Source organism: Lissotriton helveticus, chromosome 7 (assembly GCF_964261635.1).
Source record: "Lissotriton helveticus chromosome 7, aLisHel1.1, whole genome shotgun sequence".
NCBI lineage: Eukaryota > Metazoa > Chordata > Amphibia > Caudata > Salamandridae > Lissotriton > Lissotriton helveticus.
In genome coordinates, this window is record NC_136068.1 from 1,737,993,220 (window position 1) to 1,738,013,399 (window position 20,180).

General features: G+C 46.7%; 1 protein-coding gene across 4 annotated transcripts in view; it reads right to left on the minus strand.

Moving 5' to 3' along the window:
- LOC144770723 (lens fiber membrane intrinsic protein-like) overlaps positions 1 to 20,180 on the minus strand; it is a 162,832-nt gene that overhangs the window by 129,914 nt on the left and 12,738 nt on the right. The window lies entirely within an intron of this gene.

Here is a 20,180-nt window from a genome sequence, read left to right on the forward strand (position 1 = left end):
TTAGCAGAAGCCCACCCCGCATTTGCCAGAAGCCGCTGCCGCTGCACTGCCGAGATCAGCCCAGAGGAAGTCAGGCGCTCGTGCCTGGTTAGGGGTGTGGCTTGACTCCTCCGAGCCGGAAGGAGAATCCAGGCGGGAGCCCACCACGAACTGGACGGTGCTGGAGGAAGCCTGTGGAAGAATCAGAAGCCAGGCGGAGGTGCAGCCTGGTTGAGGGCGGGGCTCCCGTGTCCACGAGGAGCCACACATGCCCGTCGAAGAGCAATACTGGTCCGCCTGTTTTGGGCAGCCAACGAGGAGAGGCCAGCCAGAGGAGTCCCGAGTGAGGCTGTACATGAGCCCAAGGACACCGGAGAAGCCAGCCAGAGGAGTCCTGAGACGCCCCGGTGAGTGGGGCTGAAGTCTGCCTGTTGTTGGTGCCAGCTGTGGCAACCATTCGTTTTGGTAACATTGGAGAATCAGCCCCAGTGAGTGAGGATGTGAGGGAGCCTTCTGCTTTGTGTGCGTGGGGTGCCCCGGTAAAGGGGGGGCTTAGATGGTGAGAGGAGCCCCGGCAAGGAGGGGCCACGTAGAGCAGTATGGGCGCTCCCCAGAGGCACGGTGTTGCCAGTACTTATTTCTCTTTTGGGCAATGTTGTTTGAGAGTCCCAGTTGGGGCTCAGAAGGCACAGTGGTGCCAAGCCTAATTCTCCAGCTGACCTGCGAGAGAGAGTGGGCAGCTGCAACATTATTGGGCATTCCTTTTGAGGGAAGAGAAAGGGGGTGAGGTGCACCCCAGCCTCCAGTGCATTACGCACCTTACTTCTGTTGCATTGCCAGCCAGAGGGTCACTTGGAAGGCCCCCTACAGATGCCCTGACGTTTTGGGCATAGGGTATTTGAGCCCCAGTGAAAGGTCGGTTGGCCTGGGGTCAGTTCTGTGTTTAGGCATAATAGGTTTATTCCTAATAGGGTACATGCCTAATGTAATGATGCATAATGTGATGCCTACTGAGAATGCATAATGGGTTTATTTATGAGGTTTTATGCCTATTGTGATGCTGATCTAGTGTGACTTATGTGATGCCTAATGAGATTGCATAATGTGTTTATGCTGGTGGGGCCTACTGCGTAATGTGTTATGCTAATGAGGTTTGGGGCCTAATGTGTTTTTTGCCTAATGTGATAATGCTGAGGTCATTATAGTACCAGTAGTTACTGGTTGTGTTTTATATTTACTACCTGTATTCTGATGGTGCTGGCCATGGCCAAATTGGCCTAGTCCTGTATACAATACCTTGTGAATATTGCCTAGTGCCAGTTGGCACAGTGTACATTGTGTGATTATGATTCTAATGTGTTTTGGATAGTACAAAAGCTATTTTGTTTTATATAACCAGAGTCTCTTTTGTGGTGTGCCTAGTGAGTTGCTTCTGTGTGTGTGTTTTGTGCAAATGCTTTACACATTGCCTTTGGGATAAGCCTGACTGCTCGTGCCAAGCTACCAAGGGGGTGAGCAGGGGTTATCTTTAGTGTGTAACTCCCTTGCCCTGACTAGAGTGGGGGTTTCTGCATGGCTTAGGCGCAAGCCCGAGCCAACCAGAAATCCCATTTCTAATAAGAGGCAAGAACATAAACCACTGAGGCTGAAAAGAAGAATATGACTGGCTGAGAAAATGTTGAGAAAAGCACAGGCTCAGTATGAAAGAATAGAAACAAAATGGGTATACAGAGCTGGGCGGAAGTCTCTACACTGCACTTGTGATATTGCTCATGCGAGTAGGAGGCCATTTTTGTATGGATTCAAACCTTCTGATGCTAAAAAAAGTATTTCCAAAATGTAACCTCCCAATCCTCTAGAAGGAGCGGAAAGTAAACAATGGTGTGGAGCTACCACACATAGCGCCTGCTAGCAAGTACTTCTGAGTAGAAGTGCAGGTTCTCTCCAGTGCAGCACCCATCAAGTCCTCTCTCCATGGGCTGTCAGCAGCGGACAGGAATGCTCCGATTCACGGTGAATAGGACATGGTTTATACACGTGACCGCATGGCCTAATGGATAAGTCATTTGACTTTGGATCAGAAGATTGAGGGTTTGAGTCCCTAGGTGGTTGGACTCCTTTTGAGCAATTACAGAAAGTACATTTTATGAAAACTACAATCCTGCTCCGCATTTCAATGTTTTTGTTTCTAAACCTTTGCAGGATGCTGCTAAGGAGGTGGTGATTCTAACAAATGCACACACACCTCTCTTAATATAGAAACTTGCTGCAAAATAGTACATTGTAACTTTTCGGAAACCACTACATAGCGTTCCCTCACTAAAGCACTGCAGGCTGTTCCTCACTACAGCGCTTCCTAGTGTCCGTCTTTCACTAGAGCACTGTACAGTGTCCCTCACACAGCACTGCACAGTATCCCTCACTACTGCACTGCACAGCATCCCTCACTAAACCACTGTCCAGTGCCCTTCACTAAAGGACTACCCAGCATCCCTCATCAGAGCATCGTACAGCATCCCTCACTAGAGCAACACACTGCTTACTTCACTAAAGCATTACACTTTGTCCCTCACTAAAGCACCACAGTGTCCCTCACTAAAGCGCTGTGCAGCGTCCCTCACTAAGAACTGCAGTGTCCCTCACTAAAGCACTACACAGCGTCCTTTCGTAAAGCACTGCCCAGCATCCCTCACTACAGCACTGCACAGTGTCCCTCACTAAAGCAGCACACAGCGTCCTTTCTTAAAGCACTGCCCAGCATCCCTCACTACAGCACTGCACAGTGTGCCTCACTAAAGCACTACACAGCGTCCATTAGTAAAGCACTGCCCAGCATCCCTCACCAAAGCACTGCCCAGCATCCCTCACTAAAGCACTACAGAGCATCCTTCACTAAAGAAGTGTGCGGACTGTCTGTCACTAAAGCACTGTCTGCACTGAGCAGCTCTCACTGTACTAGTGTAGGAAAAACACTATGGCGCAGTACAGAAGTCAACTAAAGGCCCTCCCAGGCCATCAGAATCAGCACATGTTGCACCTATTCCAAGCAGGGTGCTTTACTGACGTGAGCTCCAGAACCTTAGAATACCTAAGCCCAGCAGAGGGGGCAGCAATTTGCTTTTCTTTTCAGACACCTTCAACTTCTGCCCAAGTTAATGTTACCACATGGACTCTTATAGCTATGGGCAATAAAGTCTTTCAGTCTGCGCCTTTGTTTTCAAAAATGTTAATAAGAGCTAATTACTGTCTATTTCTATGTTGGGGTATTTGTAGAGCTCACTGTTACTCCCAAGAGTGTCCTGGTGTTAAAAGGCTGAAAGGAGAGCAGTGGGGAGGAAAGATTATTGGCAAGAATAGAGCCTAGTTTTCCGTTTCTTAAGTGAAAGGGCATTTTGTTCCAGAGGACAGGACCAAGGTTAGAGAGAGCCTTGCCCCCTGTCCTCGACTTTCTAACACGAGGTGATAGCTAGTAGAAGGTCAGAAGAACGGAGAGTTCCACATATTAGGAAAGATTTTTATGAAACTAGCCATTTTACCTATCAGTGAAAGAATCAAATGCAGCCAAAATATCAAATAGGAGTTTGATATGTCCTGATTCTCTACAGTTTATAAAATAATTAAACTAGACCTAAAACATGAAACTAAACCCTACATCTTTAGACTAAAGGCCATAAAACTGAAAAGAGTAAAAGGAAGAAGAAACAATATTTTAGTGGCATCCCTAAAGAACAAAACTCAAGCAGAATAATGTTAGCCAGTCTTTTCTACTGCTAGCTTCTATAACAAAGTTACATCTTATTGACTCTTTCAGTAACAACAAAATTACTCTTTCACTTTCTTTTTCTTTTCTTTGAATGGCATTTAGTTTGTGGTTGTGCAGGTGTTTTTTCAGTGTTCATATGTTTTCATCGGTGATTTCTATTTTTCTTTCAGTGGGGTTTTATCAGTTAATATAGGTTTAAACCTAAAACCCCACAGCCTAGGTATAGAATATGATTTTCCGTTTCAGATACTCTGGTCCGGACCCAGGGCTTTCGGGGTAATGAGTAAGGTAATAAAGGTTATTCTTTTCCTTACTGGGAGCCAGTGAAGGCTCCTCAAGAGGTGGGACACATATGCCTTCCGGGGCAGCTCAAAGATGGTACGGCAGCTGCATTCTGAACCACCAAAAGTCGGTCCAGCAGATAGCAAGGCATGCCAAGATAGAGACCATTTCCATAGTCCAACCGAGATATAATCAGAGCTTGAGTCACCTGTTGTCTAGCCGTCCTTGAGAGAAAAAATAATAATTTCCGCAAGAGACGTAACAGAAAAAACATATGCTCACCACCGCATTGACTTAGGCGCGGAAGAGCAGTTGGTTGTCCATTAGGAACCCCAGAGTTTTCATAGCCGGGTTGTTATTTGCCAAAGGGGCAGCAAAGTCAGCAGGCCAAAAGACTTGCTGCGGTGTAACTCTATCTTCCGTGCATTACATTTCAGTTGAGTCGCAACCAGCCACCCAAAAACAGCTGAAAGGCAGGCACTGATAGAAAACACCGGGCATGGCTCGCGGTTCTTCCATGAAAACAACAGCTGCGTGTCATCAGCGTAAACAAAATTTTAGCGCCTTGCGATTTCGCCAGCGTAACAAGGGGTGAGAGGTAGATGTTAAACAGGGTCGGACTCACAGCCGACCGCTGCGAGACTTCAAACTTCAACTGGCGTAAGGCGGCAGAGTAAGGGTCGCGCCAGACCTCTTGCTACCCTCTCCTCAAGGAAGGATGCCATCCATTTCCAGGCCTGATCCCTGATGCCAACTGAGTGGAGCAGAGACAGAAGCATATGGTGTGAGTCCATGTCGAACGCTGCCGATAGGTCTAACAAGACCAGCAGCACTCTCCTCACTTGCTTCCAGAATGGAGTTGACTACCTCCAAAAAGGCAGTTTCTGTACGATGATTAGGTCGGAAACCAGACTGGCTAGGATGAGGTAAGCAGTTCAATTCAAGAAAGGAGGATAGCTGCTGATTAATGTGTTTCTCCAAGATTTTTTAAAAGGCCGGGAGGAGGGAGATGGCTCTATAATTGGCGGGATCAGAAGGATTTGCTTGTGCCTTTCTTAAAAATGGGACGACCCTTGCTTGTCGCCATTTAGAAGGATCCGTAGCAGATAAAAGGGAGGAATTCAATAGCTGGTTCACAGATGACTTTAAGGCTTCTGCTTCAAGGACTAGAATAGAGGCGGGGCGGGGTCCAATGAAGAACCTGACTTAAGTCTTTTTAGGTCCTAAGAGAATCTTCCAGGGAAATAGGGTCAAAGAGGTTCAAGGAACAGGTCACTGATAAGGGTGGTGTACAGTGGTAAGGTGTGCCCTGATCATTGCCCCTTCTGAAACAGGGACTGAAGTACTATCTCCCAACAAAGGTGGAGGGAGGCTGGCCTGGATGGAAACAATTTTTTCTTGAAGGAATGAGGCAAGCCTCTTGTACCATTCCTCAGAAGGCGGTAACTCAATGGAGCCCGCTTTGGGTGTAGAGAACGATTTTACAATTTTAAAAACTTCTTTTGAATGATTACCTGCCTTTAGAATTCTGACATCAAAATAGTTTTTTTGGGCTAGCTTAATCTCTTTGTGGTAGGATCTGAGCACTGTTTTAACATCAGTTTTGGTCACACAAGTGGGGTTTTATCAGTTAATATAGGTTTAAACCTAAAACCCCACAGCCTAGGTATAGAATATGATTTTCCGTTTGAGATACTCTGGTCCGGACCCAGGGCTTTCGGGGTAATGAGTAAGGTAATAAAGGTTATTATTTTCCTTACTGGGAGCCAGTGAAGGCTCCTCAAGAGGTGGGACACATATGCCTTCCGGGGCAGCTCAAAGATGGTACGGCAGCTGCATTCTGAACCACCAAAAGTCGGTCCAGCAGATAGCAAGGCATGCCAAGATAGAGACCATTTCCATAGTCCAACCGAGATATAATCAGAGCTTGAGTCACCTGTTGTCTAGCCGTCCTTGAGAGAAAAAATAATAATTTCCGCAAGAGACGTAACAGAAAAAACATATGCTCACCACCGCATTGACTTAGGCGCGGAAGAGCAGTTGGTTGTCCATTAGGAACCCCAGAGTTTTCATAGCCGGGTTGTTATTTGCCAAAGGGGCAGCAAAGTCAGCAGGCTAAAAGACTTGCTGCGGTGTAACTCTATCTTCCGTGCATTACATTTCAGTTGAGTCGCAACCAGCCACCCAAAAACAGCTGAAAGGCAGGCACTGATAGAAAACACCGGGCATGGCTCGCGGTTCTTCCATGAAAACAACAGCTGTGTGTCATCAGCGTAAACAAAATTTTAGCGCCTTGCGATTTCGCCAGCGTAACAAGGGGTGAGAGGTAGATGTTAAACAGGGTCGGACTCACAGCCGACCGCTGCGAGACTTCAAACTTCAACTGGCGTAAGGCGGCAGAGTAAGGGTCGCGCCAGACCTCTTGCTACCCTCTCCTCAAGGAAGGATGCCATCCATATCCAGGCCTGATCCCTGATGCCAACTGAGTGGAGCAGAGACAGAAGCATATAGTGTGAGTCCATGTCGAACGCTGCCGATAGGTCTAACAAGACCAGCAGCGCTCTCCTCACTTGCTTCCAGAATGGAGTTGACTACCTCCAAAAAGGCAGTTTCTGTACGATGATTAGGTCGGAAACCAGACTGGCTAGGATGAGGTAAGCAGTTCAATTCAAGAAAGGAGGATAGCTGCTGATTAATGTGTTTCTCCAAGATTTTTGAAAAGGCCGGGAGGAGGGAGATGGCTCTATAATTGGCGGGATCAGAAGGATTTGCTTGTGCCTTTCTTAAAAATGGGACGACCCTTGCTTGTCGCCATTTAGAAGGATCCGTAGCAGATAAAAGGGAGGAATTCAATAGCTGGTTCACAGATGACTTTAAGGCTTCTGCTTCAAGGACTAGAATAGAGGCGGGGCGGGGTCCAATGAAGAACCTGACTTAAGTCTTTTTAGGTCCTAAGAGAATCTTCCAGGGAAATAGGGTCAAAGAGGTTCAAGGAACAGGTCACTGATAAGGGTGGTGTACAGTGGTAAGGTGTGCCCTGATCATTGCCCCTTCTGAAACAGGGACTGAAGTACTATCTCCCAACAAAGGTGGAGGGAGGCTGGCCTGGATGGAAACAATTTTTTCTTGAAGGAATGAGGCAAGCCTCTTGTACCATTCCTCAGAAGGCGGTAACTCAATGGAGCCCGCTTTGGGTGTAGAGAACGATTTTACAATTTTAAAAACTTCTTTTGAATGATTACCTGCCTTTAGAATTCTGACATCAAAATAGTTTTTTTGGGCTAGCTTAATCTCTTTGTGGTAGGATCTGAGCACTGTTTTAACATCAGTTTTGGTCACACAAGTGGGGTTTTATCAGTTAATATAGGTTTAAACCTAAAACCCCACAGCCTAGGTATAGAATATGATTTTCCGTTTGAGATACTCTGGTCCGGACCCAGGGCTTTCGGGGTAATGAGTAAGGTAATAAAGGTTATTATTTTCCTTACTGGGAGCCAGTGAAGGCTCCTCAAGAGGTGGGACACATATGCCTTCCGGGGCAGCTCAAAGATGGTACGGCAGCTGCATTCTGAACCACCAAAAGTCGGTCCAGCAGATAGCAAGGCATGCCAAGATAGAGACCATTTCCATAGTCCAACCGAGATATAATCAGAGCTTGAGTCACCTGTTGTCTAGCCGTCCTTGAGAGAAAAAATAATAATTTCCGCAAGAGACGTAACAGAAAAAACATATGCTCACCACCGCATTGACTTAGGCGCGGAAGAGCAGTTGGTTGTCCATTAGGAACCCCAGAGTTTTCATAGCCGGGTTGTTATTTGCCAAAGGGGCAGCAAAGTCAGCAGGCTAAAAGACTTGCTGCGGTGTAACTCTATCTTCCGTGCATTACATTTCAGTTGAGTCGCAACCAGCCACCCAAAAACAGCTGAAAGGCAGGCACTGATAGAAAACACCGGGCATGGCTCGCGGTTCTTCCATGAAAACAACAGCTGTGTGTCATCAGCGTAAACAAAATTTTAGCGCCTTGCGATTTCGCCAGCGTAACAAGGGGTGAGAGGTAGATGTTAAACAGGGTCGGACTCACAGCCGACCGCTGCGAGACTTCAAACTTCAACTGGCGTAAGGCGGCAGAGTAAGGGTCGCGCCAGACCTCTTGCTACCCTCTCCTCAAGGAAGGATGCCATCCATTTCCAGGCCTGATCCCTGATGCCAACTGAGTGGAGCAGAGACAGAAGCATATAGTGTGAGTCCATGTCGAACGCTGCCGATAGGTCTAACAAGACCAGCAGCGCTCTCCTCACTTGCTTCCAGAATGGAGTTGACTACCTCCAAAAAGGCAGTTTCTGTACGATGATTAGGTCGGAAACCAGACTGGCTAGGATGAGGTAAGCAGTTCAATTCAAGAAAGGAGGATAGCTGCTGATTAATGTGTTTCTCCAAGATTTTTGAAAAGGCCGGGAGGAGGGAGATGGCTCTATAATTGGCGGGATCAGAAGGATTTGCTTGTGCCTTTCTTAAAAATGGGACGACCCTTGCTTGTCGCCATTTAGAAGGATCCGTAGCAGATAAAACGGAGGAATTCAATAGCTGGTTCACAGATGACTTTAAGGCTTCTGCTTCAAGGACTAGAATAGAGGCGGGGCGGGGTCCAATGGAAAACCTGACTTAAGTCTTTTTAGGTCCTAAGAGAATCTTCCAGGGAAATAGGGTCAAAGAGGTTCAAGGAACAGGTCACTGATAAGGGTGGTGTACAGTGGTAAGGTGTGCCCTGATCATTGCCCCTTCTGAAACAGGGACTGAAGTACTATCTCCCAACAAAGGTGGAGGGAGGCTGGCCTGGATGGAAACAATTTTTTCTTGAAGGAATGAGGCAAGCCTCTCGTACCATTCCTCAGAAGGCGGTAACTCAATGGAGCCCGCTTTGGGTGTAGAGAACGATTTTACAATTTTAAAAACTTCTTTTGAATGATTACCTGCCTTTAGAATTCTGACATCAAAATAGTTTTTTTGGGCTAGCTTAATCTCTTTGTGGTAGGATCTGAGCACTGTTTTAACATCAGTTTTGGTCACACAACAGTAGTTCATTCTCAAACTCTCTGTTTACATATTAATTTAGATGCTTTCAGCGATGATGCGAACCATGGGCTCTGCACTTTAAATCGCTGCTGTTTTGTACTAATTTTTGGGGCCAACGTCAAACAGGTGGACTCAATCCAACCCTCAACCTGGTCCACATCCTCGCTAAATGTGCCAGTTAGATGGGGTCTACTGTAAAGCTGCTTCAGCACCAGAAAGGCCCTCTCCGCCATCTCATCTCTTAACTTTCTAAACCTCAATTGCAATAGATCTCGCATTTGCGAGAGTTTAAGCTAATGGCATTGTAAATGGCAATGCCTTTTATTTATCTGTTTCAAAAACAACACATAAATAAAAAGCATTATCATTTACAATGCCAATTGCTCAAACTCCCACAAATACTAGACCTGTTGCATTGCAAATGCTTGTCTTGTTAGCTGCTCATTCTGCTTAACTCAGTAACTGCTCTTTCTTGTTTGTGTCATCTGTTCTATCTTCCCCTGCCTCTGAGTAACTGCTCCTTTTTGCATCCTATTTTCCTCCTAACTGCCCCTTTTTCCTCCTCTTACTACTCTGTTGTGCATCTTAGTCTCTTCTGTCATTTTTCCCCCCTGACTTGCTGCAAGGATAGCATTTTCTTACCTTACAGCTCCCGCCGGACTTTCCCGCTCTCCCTGCCGACTTTCCCACTCTTGCTGAGCCCGCCCACCACTCCCCTGTCTCCTCCCACTCTCCAAGGCCTGACTTAACGGAGGCTACAGCGCGGTCATGCAGCGGATGTGCGCCATGGGCTCATCTGCAGCGCACCTACGGCAAGCCCATCTGGACCCGTCTGAGCCTGGACCACGCCTAGCTCCAGGAACTCTGGTCCAAACGCCTCCCTCAGCTTCACCACTGATGAACTCCACCTTTTCAAGCCTGGATGCCACCACGAATCCTCCTGCTGAGTCACACCTCAGTCCACGGTGGACCCCTTTGCCTGCTCACTTTGCCACTTCGGCTGATGCTACATACGCGCTCCCACTGCCCACACACATACACCACACCCCTCACCAAGTCAGAACTCAAGACCCGCACTCACGCAGCACTAAGACAACACTCACTCGCATGCGTGAGACTCAACACATGGTCACTCAGCAAGTACTCCAATGAGATTTTTGACCTCATCAACTCCAACGCACTTAGGGCCAGATGTAGGTGAGGGACATTTACTGACTCATAAATAACAAATTTTACCGATTCGGTATTTATGAATCGGTAAATATGAAGGAGGGAGATGTAGCAAATTTGGAAAATAGAAATACCGAATCGGTAACATTCGGTATTTACCGAATCGGTAAATACCGAATCGGTATTTCCTATTGATTCCTATGGGCTGTGAAGCCCATAGGAATCAATGGGAAATACCGATTCGGTATTTACCGAATCGGTAAATACCGAATGTTGCAAGGGTGCAGGGGGTGTCACTTTGACACCCTCTAGCACCCGAAGTAAAGGCATGTGTGACATGTGGCACACATACATGCCCTTAGGGCATGTCTGTGTGTCACATTGCACAGTGTGCATGCACAGATGTGCATGCACACCTGGATTCGGTATTTTACCACACAATAGTATTGTGTGGTAAAATACCGACTCTTAAGGGCCTGTAACACTCTCAGGAGTGTCACCTACATTTGGATTTACCGAATCGGTAAAATTACCGATTCAGTATTTTACAGAATCGGTAAATTTACCGAATCGGTAAATTTACCGATTCTGTAAAATAATGGCCCCTACATGCCAATTCCTAAATACCGGTCTGTAACGGCCGAAATCGGCCGTTACCGACCGGTATTTGGGCTCCTACATCTGGCCCTAGACCTCCTCTTCATCGCCGAAACCTAGGTCAACCCTGCATCACCACCAGAAATTGCGGCAATCATCCCTACTGGATGCAAAATCCTGCACCAGGTCTGACCCCTTAAACCAGGAAGAGGATTCACCATCATCCACAGAGACACGATCAAATGCACCTCTTACACTGACCCAGAAGTAACTTTTATTTAACACATGCACTTCAAGCTTCAGATCGACAGTAAAAGCACAATCAAAGGCACCCTTGCCTAATGGCCCCCAGGAACTCACACCCACCTCAGCACCCTCCTCGCCAACCTCACAGCACTCCTTGCCATGGGTACCAAAGACTTCATACTCAGGTGCAATTACCTAGATGGTCCTATGGATTCAAACTCCAAGACTTGCTCAAACAACTACAGAACAGCAGCCTCACCCAACTCGTAGAAGGCCCTACACACATCCCCTGAAACACAATGAACCCCATCTTCTCCTTCAGCGACAAGGTTAAAGTCAGCCACTTTGCACCATTCACATGGATGGATCCACTTCCACATAGTAGTGCCACCAACCACACCTACGGAATGTAGCAAAACCTCAAGCCGCTGCTGGAAGAAAGTTACAGAAACGGAATGGCTCAACACCCTTCAACTAAACTACCCAGGCCCACCAATGACAAAATCAACTACACTAATAACTTCAACAACAGGATCACCAACTGCGCCAATACCCTGGCACTCCTGAAAAACACCAAACCCAAAAGATCAACAAACAAGCTACGTAATACAACGTTGACCATAGAAAATCCAAGAGAGTTTGCAAATAACTTGAAAGGAAATGGAGAACAACCAGAGGAACCACCCCAAGAAAAACGCACAGGGCTGCACTTAGGCACTATCACCATCAAGTAAAAAAGACCAAGAAAAAGGCCCTGAACCTGAGAATGAAATCTATCTTCAACAGCTACGAGGAACGTTTTGCCATTGTCAATGAATTTACCAATCTAACAGCCGCAACCCAAACCATCAATGCTACACTAGAACTCTGCAAAAACCTTTCCAACTTATTTCATGAAAAAAGACACTAAGAGCTACCGCAACTTCGAATCCCAGCCACCACCCATCGATCTTCTCAGCCTGCTAACCACAATCATAGACTACCAACTGAGAGCATTGACTCTCTATCCATCTAGGACTTGAAGCAATAATGAAGACAGAGTTATAACGCGAAGGGGGGTAACCCCAGACAAATCACTAGGACCTCTGTGAAGTTCGGTACATAGAGCAAATGGCTCTAGTGGACACATTGTTTAAGACAAGTATTTTATCATCACGTGAAGAATTAATTCAGAACAATTTCAAGATAAATTCAGTAGATTTATTCATATGGAACACGAATTCTCATGTTCACTGAGAATGCAGCAAAAGTACATATTCAAAAATTCACAGATTTCAAAAGAGGTGCCCCATTGTGAAAGGAAAGGTAAGTGTAACGTAGTACAAAAGTGAGGGTAAGTGGGAGAGGGAGGGCAGTGAGCAAATATACATCTAAATCATATAAAGTGCCAACCCAGCCTATAGGTTATGGCTGATGTATTTACAACACCATAGTTTATGGACACATGGAGAACCTATCACTGTTGTCCACAATGGTAAATGCAATGTATAGCTGTCGATGTTTCGACACTGGGGGATGAATGTAGACTATCAGTTGTTCAGGAGGATGTTCCAAACTGAAGACGGAGCAATGAGCCGGCAGTTACAGTCATTGAAGAACAATGGCCAAATTGTTATCAAGTCAGCGGACAAGGGCAAGCCAATCGTGGTCCAGAACACGAATGACTACAAAACGGAGGTCCTTAACCAGCTTGGGGATGGCATTACTTACACCAGCCTGAGGACTGACCCCACCAAGGAGGTGACCAAGATGATTCTAAAAGTGACAGAAGAAGGTCGCAAAAAGGGTTTCTTATCAGATTTGGAATTTACCTTCCTTAATCGGAAACATCCCTGACTTCCTACAATCTATACCTTACCGAAGGTGCACAAGAGTTGCTGCCGACCAGAGACACAATTCTGCCCTCCTGCTGCTGAGCCAGGCTTGAGCAGGCAAAGGCAGAAAAATAGGCATCCTGTCACAAGGAGGTGTCACCACCTCCCAGACAAGATTTAATGTATTGGGGCAGGGTGGGTGCCCTTGCCAGCACCACTCAGTCTGAATGAGGAGCACATTTGGTGTCCCCATGCATAGTCCTGCTCAAACTAGCTCCCGCTCTGGCCCAAAACTGGACAAAGGACATGAGAGTAACCTCCCCTCTGTCCAGACCCGTCCCCTGAATCTTCCCGACCTTTTCCCTAGGGTACGTAAGGGCTTACCTGGGTGTAGCTCCCTCAATTCATCGTGGGATAAGATTCAGATCAGACACCACTTCAACCTTATGGGCACTCTGGACTTCGCTGGACTTCGTTTGGGCCTGACTTTGTCTCCCTTCCAGTCTGCTGCATCGCCTGTGCCTGTACATTGAAAAGGAACCTTCCAAGGCCTGTGAGGCATCAAAAACACTTAAAGAAATCTCCCTTGGAGTGAAGGAGTCACTCCCCTGCAACCTCAGGCACTGCAAAAAAGTCTACCGGTTTGCAGAACCCGGGCTTCTTCCGGACTCCGAACAGCTCTGCAACATAGGTGGTGGTTTCCCACAGCTCCCGAGGCGTGTCCTGCCTCTGACAAAGTTTGAGGCCAGTATCCCTCATGGGGTTTGCAATAACCGTACCCCTGTGCATTGCATCAACTTGCATTTGCAAAGGCTTGTTGACTTCTTTCCAAGAAGATCTTTGGGCTCCAATTAGCCCCAACATCGAGCATCTCCAGTGACCAGAATCTTCAGCCACACCGCATGGTGTGTATCATGGCCTGCATCTTTTGGTGAGCTGCTTGAGGTCCTCTCGCGACTCCAGTGCCTACGGCCTATGGGTCGATTTGAGGGTCACCTTTGTTTCTCTTGGGTTCCCCTGATTGCTCTGACCTGCCCTGACTCCCCTGCTTTTGGTGGTTACCCTGGACCTTGCTGGTCCCGACATTGCACCTTCTTCGACTTCTGCATGGGTTGCATTTGCCAAGGTTTGTTGGTGTTCCTGCAGGACACCGACCCCTCTGCAATCAACATCCAACGTATTACAGCTCATGTTTGGCTCCTTAACTTCCTCAGCGTCGCCTGGTCCTCACAGCTGCAGAGTCAAGGTCCTCGTCAACTCTCCAGCAACACCTGACATCGGAAGGCATTCATCTTCCAAGTATCCTGGTCACCCCTGAATGGCATAGACTCTTTCCCCTCTCCTTCCAGGTACTTCTGGTCTAGAATCCACCTTCAAATTCCACTGGACACTTTCTGCTCTTCCAGCAGCTGCACTTTCCCGAAGTCCTCCATAGGAAACGACAGCGGTTTCCGACACCACTTCACATGTATGCACCTGGCTTCCCTGGTGGAGGTAACGTGGGTACTAGGATATCCATGGGTGGGGTGGTTCTCCAACCTTCTGTCCTCCACGGGGTTTCTTCAGGGTCTACTGAGAAGGGACCTTAATCTTTAAAAATCCAACCGTGACTTACGCGTTGACTTCAACGGAGCATGCGGTGTGTTCCCACACACTGCACACGCTCTCCATGGGGTCCCTATCTACTTACCTTGGGTGGTTTGTGGGTTCCCGGCACTTCTACATCCTCTTAACACTGTCTTGATCTGAGTCATGGTTTTTATACCACTTTTTTAGTATATTGTTTGGTCCCCCTCGGGGTCCACTGTGTATTTACGTGTGTTTCTTTGCTAAAGTATTGTGTGAATTGTGTTTATCTCCATGTTGGAGATATTGGAAACTACTTGAGAGTATTATATAACAAATACATATTTTTATATATATTTGGTGTGGTTCTTTTCACTTAATCTATACTGTAAGATTGCATTCTGGTAAAACAAGCTGTTTTACACTCCTTCTGGACTAAGCCTGGAGGCTGCTCTCCACAGTTTCCACTTACAGAGCTTTCTAAGGTTGTCTAAGACCACTTAAATCCCCATAACAGTATTCTGGACTGGTGCAAGGTTTCCACTTACATAAGTGTACATCATATACCAGACCAGCTTCTCACACAGTGCATTAATGTGTTGGTGTTGTAACTGCAGCATTTGCCTAAGACAACAACAGCTTGAGCTGGTTCTACAAAAGCTGTAATACTCTCTTTATTAGAAACTCCTGCTATTCTCCAGAGCTACTTGCCCCTAAGTCCCATCTCACAGGGAGTGGTACCCACTGTGTTAGCAGGCGTCCATCTTAAAATGTTTTTTAACTCTTCAGATGTTTGGCAATGTATCAGCAAGCAAACGCATGCGAGGAGCACTCTTTGAAATAATTTATGGTTTTAAAGAATCCCTTGGAAGATGCTGCCACTGCTGTGCATGGTGGGCTTCATAAAAACAGAAGACAAAACTATTCAAAGATGTGCATGCACAGACAGCCATCTGAGGGAAAATCCCAGTCTCAGAACCAATAGGTTTTATGATTGAAACATACGGGCTTTGCCAATGCTTGTTTTGTTATGGAAAGTATCAACTCCAAAAATTCCAGATATAGTATATTGGTGGTAATGTCAAAATAAGCAAACTTACAACTTGGGGTCTGTGGCATCAGGGGTAAAAGCACTTGTACATCCCCTGACATTTCTTAACTTACTGTATAAGGCAGCATATTTTTTAGGGAATACCCTTTTGTAGAATAAATTAAAAGTGGGTGGCCCAGTGGCACTTCGGTGGCTTCTGCATCAGAGTGCAGTAAATATAAACCTTCATGCCCAGGTCATAAGACGACTGCTGGTAGCAGACCGTCCTCAGGAACACTGCGCTCCAAGTTGTCCCATCCCATTCGACTTCTGCATTCAGCCTCCTCAGTCACTGTGAAAGATTCAGGGGCAGATTTACAATAGCTGGCACATCCCTGCATATCAGCAGGGATGCATCTGTGCCATAAAGCGTCGCATTGCTGGAGTTGCGTCAAAAGCACGACGCAGATCCAGCAATGCTCTGGGGGGCCCTATCTCCACAATGCTGCGTCAATCCTTACACCTGCTTCAAGCAGGCGCAGGGTTTTGACGCAGCATGGGCCCAAAAGTAACTGAGTGAAATCTTGTAGATTTCACTCAGCCACTTTTGGCAGGCGTTCCTGCACCGGAACGCCCCCCACCCCACAGTTTGCAACGTTTTTTGCAGCCTTTGCGGGCTCCCCATCTGAGGCCCACACTACCGAACACTTTGTTGCACTCCACAACGAGATCTTTATGGCATTGAAAACATTAGTGCCAAAAAAGAATCAGCAAAATCTGGATAACTTGTCCCATAGCAAACCTTGGTATGACAAGACTTGTAGGGTATACAAGGGGAATCTCCTGCTGGCGATTAAAACCAAAACCCCAGCAGATGTTAGAATAGCTAGGAAAGCCTATAAGCGAGTACAGGCTGCCGCAAGGAAGGCGTGGGAGGAGGATAGCTGGGGGGATATGTTGGAAGCCGCAAAAGCAAAGATACTGCAGGGTTTTGGAGGCTAGTTGCGAATGGAAACCATGAAGGGAAAGTTGTCAAGGACGCCTACCTTGACGAATCCACATGGGTTAACCATTTCACGACACTATATAAAAAATATGATGGAAACCCTAACGGTATTAGTGATGAAGTACTATGCCTCACCCCTCCCAGCGATCATTTGGAGTTTACAATTGAGGAAACAGGTGGCAATCAATGTAGTGAAAAGTGGCAAAGCGCCAGGATTAGACAAAATACCTGGTGACCTCTATAAACACGATATAAAGGTTTGGGCACCATACATAAATTATTTATGCAACATGCTGTCCCGTAGTCTAGATTTCCCAGATAGTTGGAGGGGAGCTGAGATTGTCTTAATTTTCAAAAAAGGCTATCGGTCGGAACCCTCAAATTACCGAACAATCAGACTAATGGACATTCTCCAGAAAATCTACTCGAGACATATTTTAACCCGAGTAAATGAGTGGATGGAAGATAAGATGGTCCTCACGAAGTTCCAAGCTGGGTTCAGGAGCAAAGGGAGCACCATCGACCAAGTTTTTAGGTTTTAATGCCTTTACTGGAAATATGTCTACATTAAAAAGGGCCATTTATACGTCGCCTTTGTAGACCTTAGAGCGGCGTTCGATTTAGTGCCACGAGATCTGCTTTGGAGATCCCTTCACAAGGCTGGGTTACCCGGCTGCTTGCTGGTTCAGATAATCGAGTTGCATGCTCGGAACTTTGCCAAAGTGAGATGGGGCCCCAATGGGGAATTGACTCAGAGCATACCGATTGAGCGTGGCGTCCGCCAAGGCTGCGTTCTGGCCCCCACCTTATTTTCCCTTTTTGTGAATGATATTCCTGCACACTTAGAGGGTTGTATGAATGACTCACCCAAACTAAGTGGAGAAAGGGTGCCTGCGTTACTTTTCGCGGATGATACCATTCTAATTTCGCAAACCAAGAAAGGTCTCCAGGCACTACTTCATTCATTGAGTGATTACTGTAATAAGAAAGGGTTGGAAATCAATGCAAAGAAAACAAAATGTATGGCCTTAAACCCTATTAAACCAGATAAAGGATATTTATTATTAAATGGCCAAAAATTGGAATCGGTCGAACATTTTTCTTACCTGGGGGTCTCGCTTGATTCCAATTTCACGTGGAAACCCCAAATTGATAAAAGTAAGGTAATATTTGCACAGAATACCAAACCCATCCTTAAGAAGCAAAGTTTAAGTATCAGCAAAGCTGTGTAACCAGTAGTGGAGCTCTTTAAATTCAAAATCCAACCGGCAGCCTTATATGGCGCCGAGATTTGGGGTCCCGCGTCAAAGGACGCTTTTGGAATCATGGATAATAAATTCATGCGAAGCATCGTAAGGGCCCCAAAATGTACCCCTCTGGTACCTCTTCAGTTGGACCTGGATATTAAGAGGACTGACCATTACATCATCGTCAGGCCATTAATGTTTTGGGTGAGACTGTGGCAGACACCAGAGTTGCTTGATTATAGAAATGGGCTTAAAGAGATAATGGGGCCGATTAGGATGGCGGACGGACTTGCGTCCGTCCGCCACCCTTGAGGAGGAGGGAACGTCCGCAGGGGCTGCGGCGTTCCCTCCGTGCTGATTAGGATGTGACCGCCAGGGTGGCGGTCACATCCTCTATATTTAACATTGCGGCGGGTGCAGCTTCAAGCTGCACCCGCCGCAATGTTAAAAAAGCATGTTTTACATTTACATGCACAAAGCGGCCGGCACCGCACGGTGCCTGCTGCTTTGTGCACGCAAATGCAGGGGGGTACCATAGGTACCCCCCATGTGCACCCCCCACCCCCCATTCACCCAGGGGGCCCGCAACGGGCCCCCAAAGTGAATGTCCGTATGCTTTTCCATGGCGGAAAAGCCGCCGTGGAAAAGCATGTATTCACGAACATCCTAATATGGCGGACGGTGTCTCATAGACACCGCCTGCCATGTTATAGCTTTTCCGCCACGGTCGGAAGCCGACCGCGGCGGAAAAGCGGCGGACGGAATTCCAGACCCACCAGCCATCCTAATTTGGCGGTGGGTCTTTGGAGGCTCCGCAGCGGTTTTTCCGCATCCTCCAGGCCGGCGGACACTTCCGCCGGCCCGGAGGATGCGGAAAAACCGCCATCCTAATCGGCCCCAATGTGTTTAGATGCACCAATTCCATTGTCTGGCTTAAACATATTAGAATGTGGTTTATTAAAATAGGTCTTCCCCAATTTTGGGAATGCCCCGAAAGATTACCGTCAAATTAAAAAAACATGGTGAAAAAGGCTTTCTGGGGTTTCATCAATAACCAATTAACCAATGGGAACAGTTGTGGGACTTTAGTCAGCAATTTCTTAACCTTCAAGGATGAGCCCCTATTCGAGGCTTTCCTTGATGAAGTTGAGCCCCCACTCGTCAAAACCCTATTTATGAAATTTAGGTACGGGAACCTTATGACTAACTCTACTTTGGCGCATTGGTCCAGGAAAAGTAACGGTGACACCGCAATGGCAAGTGAAACCTGTACTATGTGTGAGGGCAATCACAAGGAGGACGACCTGCATATCCTTTTCTTTTGCCCAGCCTATGTGCTGGCCAGAAGAAAGTGGATTAAACCTTTGTGTAATCTTTTGGGTATTAGGTCATGTAAGATGGCACTTAGAATAATTAAATCTGATACAACTCAAACCATAGTATTCAGCGCCAGTAGATTTCTCCATTCTATCTATTTTGTCCGTAGGAAAAAAGGTTTAAAGTTATAAGGATAAAGCGGAGGCCTTGTGTACTTTTAAGACTCTTGTTTTAGTACAACGAATCAGATAGGCATGTTGTTCTGTTTTTATGCTTCTTGTAACTGTAACAATTTTATTTGGCACAATTCCTTTATTTATAACGAATGGATAACAACTGAGAATTGAAATGTTTTATAAATGAAATGTATTGTTGTGCAAATCTTTTATGGCAAAATTTATGCCGAAATAAAGAAAGAATACATTAAAAGTGGGTGGCCCAGTGGCACTTCGGTGGCTTCTGCATCAGAGTGCAGTAAATATAAACCTTCATGCCCAGGTCATAAGACGACTGCTGGTAGCAGACCGTCCTCAGGAACACTGCGCTCCAAGTTGTCCCATCCCATTCGACTTCTGCATTCAGCCTCCTCAGTCACTGTGAAAGATTCAGGGGCAGATTTACAATAGTTGGCACATCCCTGCATATCAGCAGGGATACATCTGTGCCATAAAGCGGCGCATTGCTGGAGTTGCGTTAAAAGCACGACGTAGCTCCAGCAATGCTCTGGGGTGCCCTATCTCCACAATGCTGCGCCAATCCTTACACCTGCTTCAAGCAGGCGCAGGGTTTTGACGCAGCATGGGCCCAAAAATAACTGAGTGAAATCTTGTAGATTTCACTCAGCCACTTTTGGGAGGCGTTCCTGCACCGGAACGCCCCCCACCCCCTGGGATGGAACGCCTCCTTCTGGCGCAGGGCTTTACAACGTGATGCATTTGGGAGATGCGTCACGTTGTAAATACCCCGCACCATGGCACATCTTTTGCACCGCCGCTGCATCACAAAAGTGACGCAACGGCGGCGTAAAAGAGGCGCAGGGGGCTTATAAATCTGCCCCTCAGTGTTTATGAAAAAGCTCACAGGTGGGAGA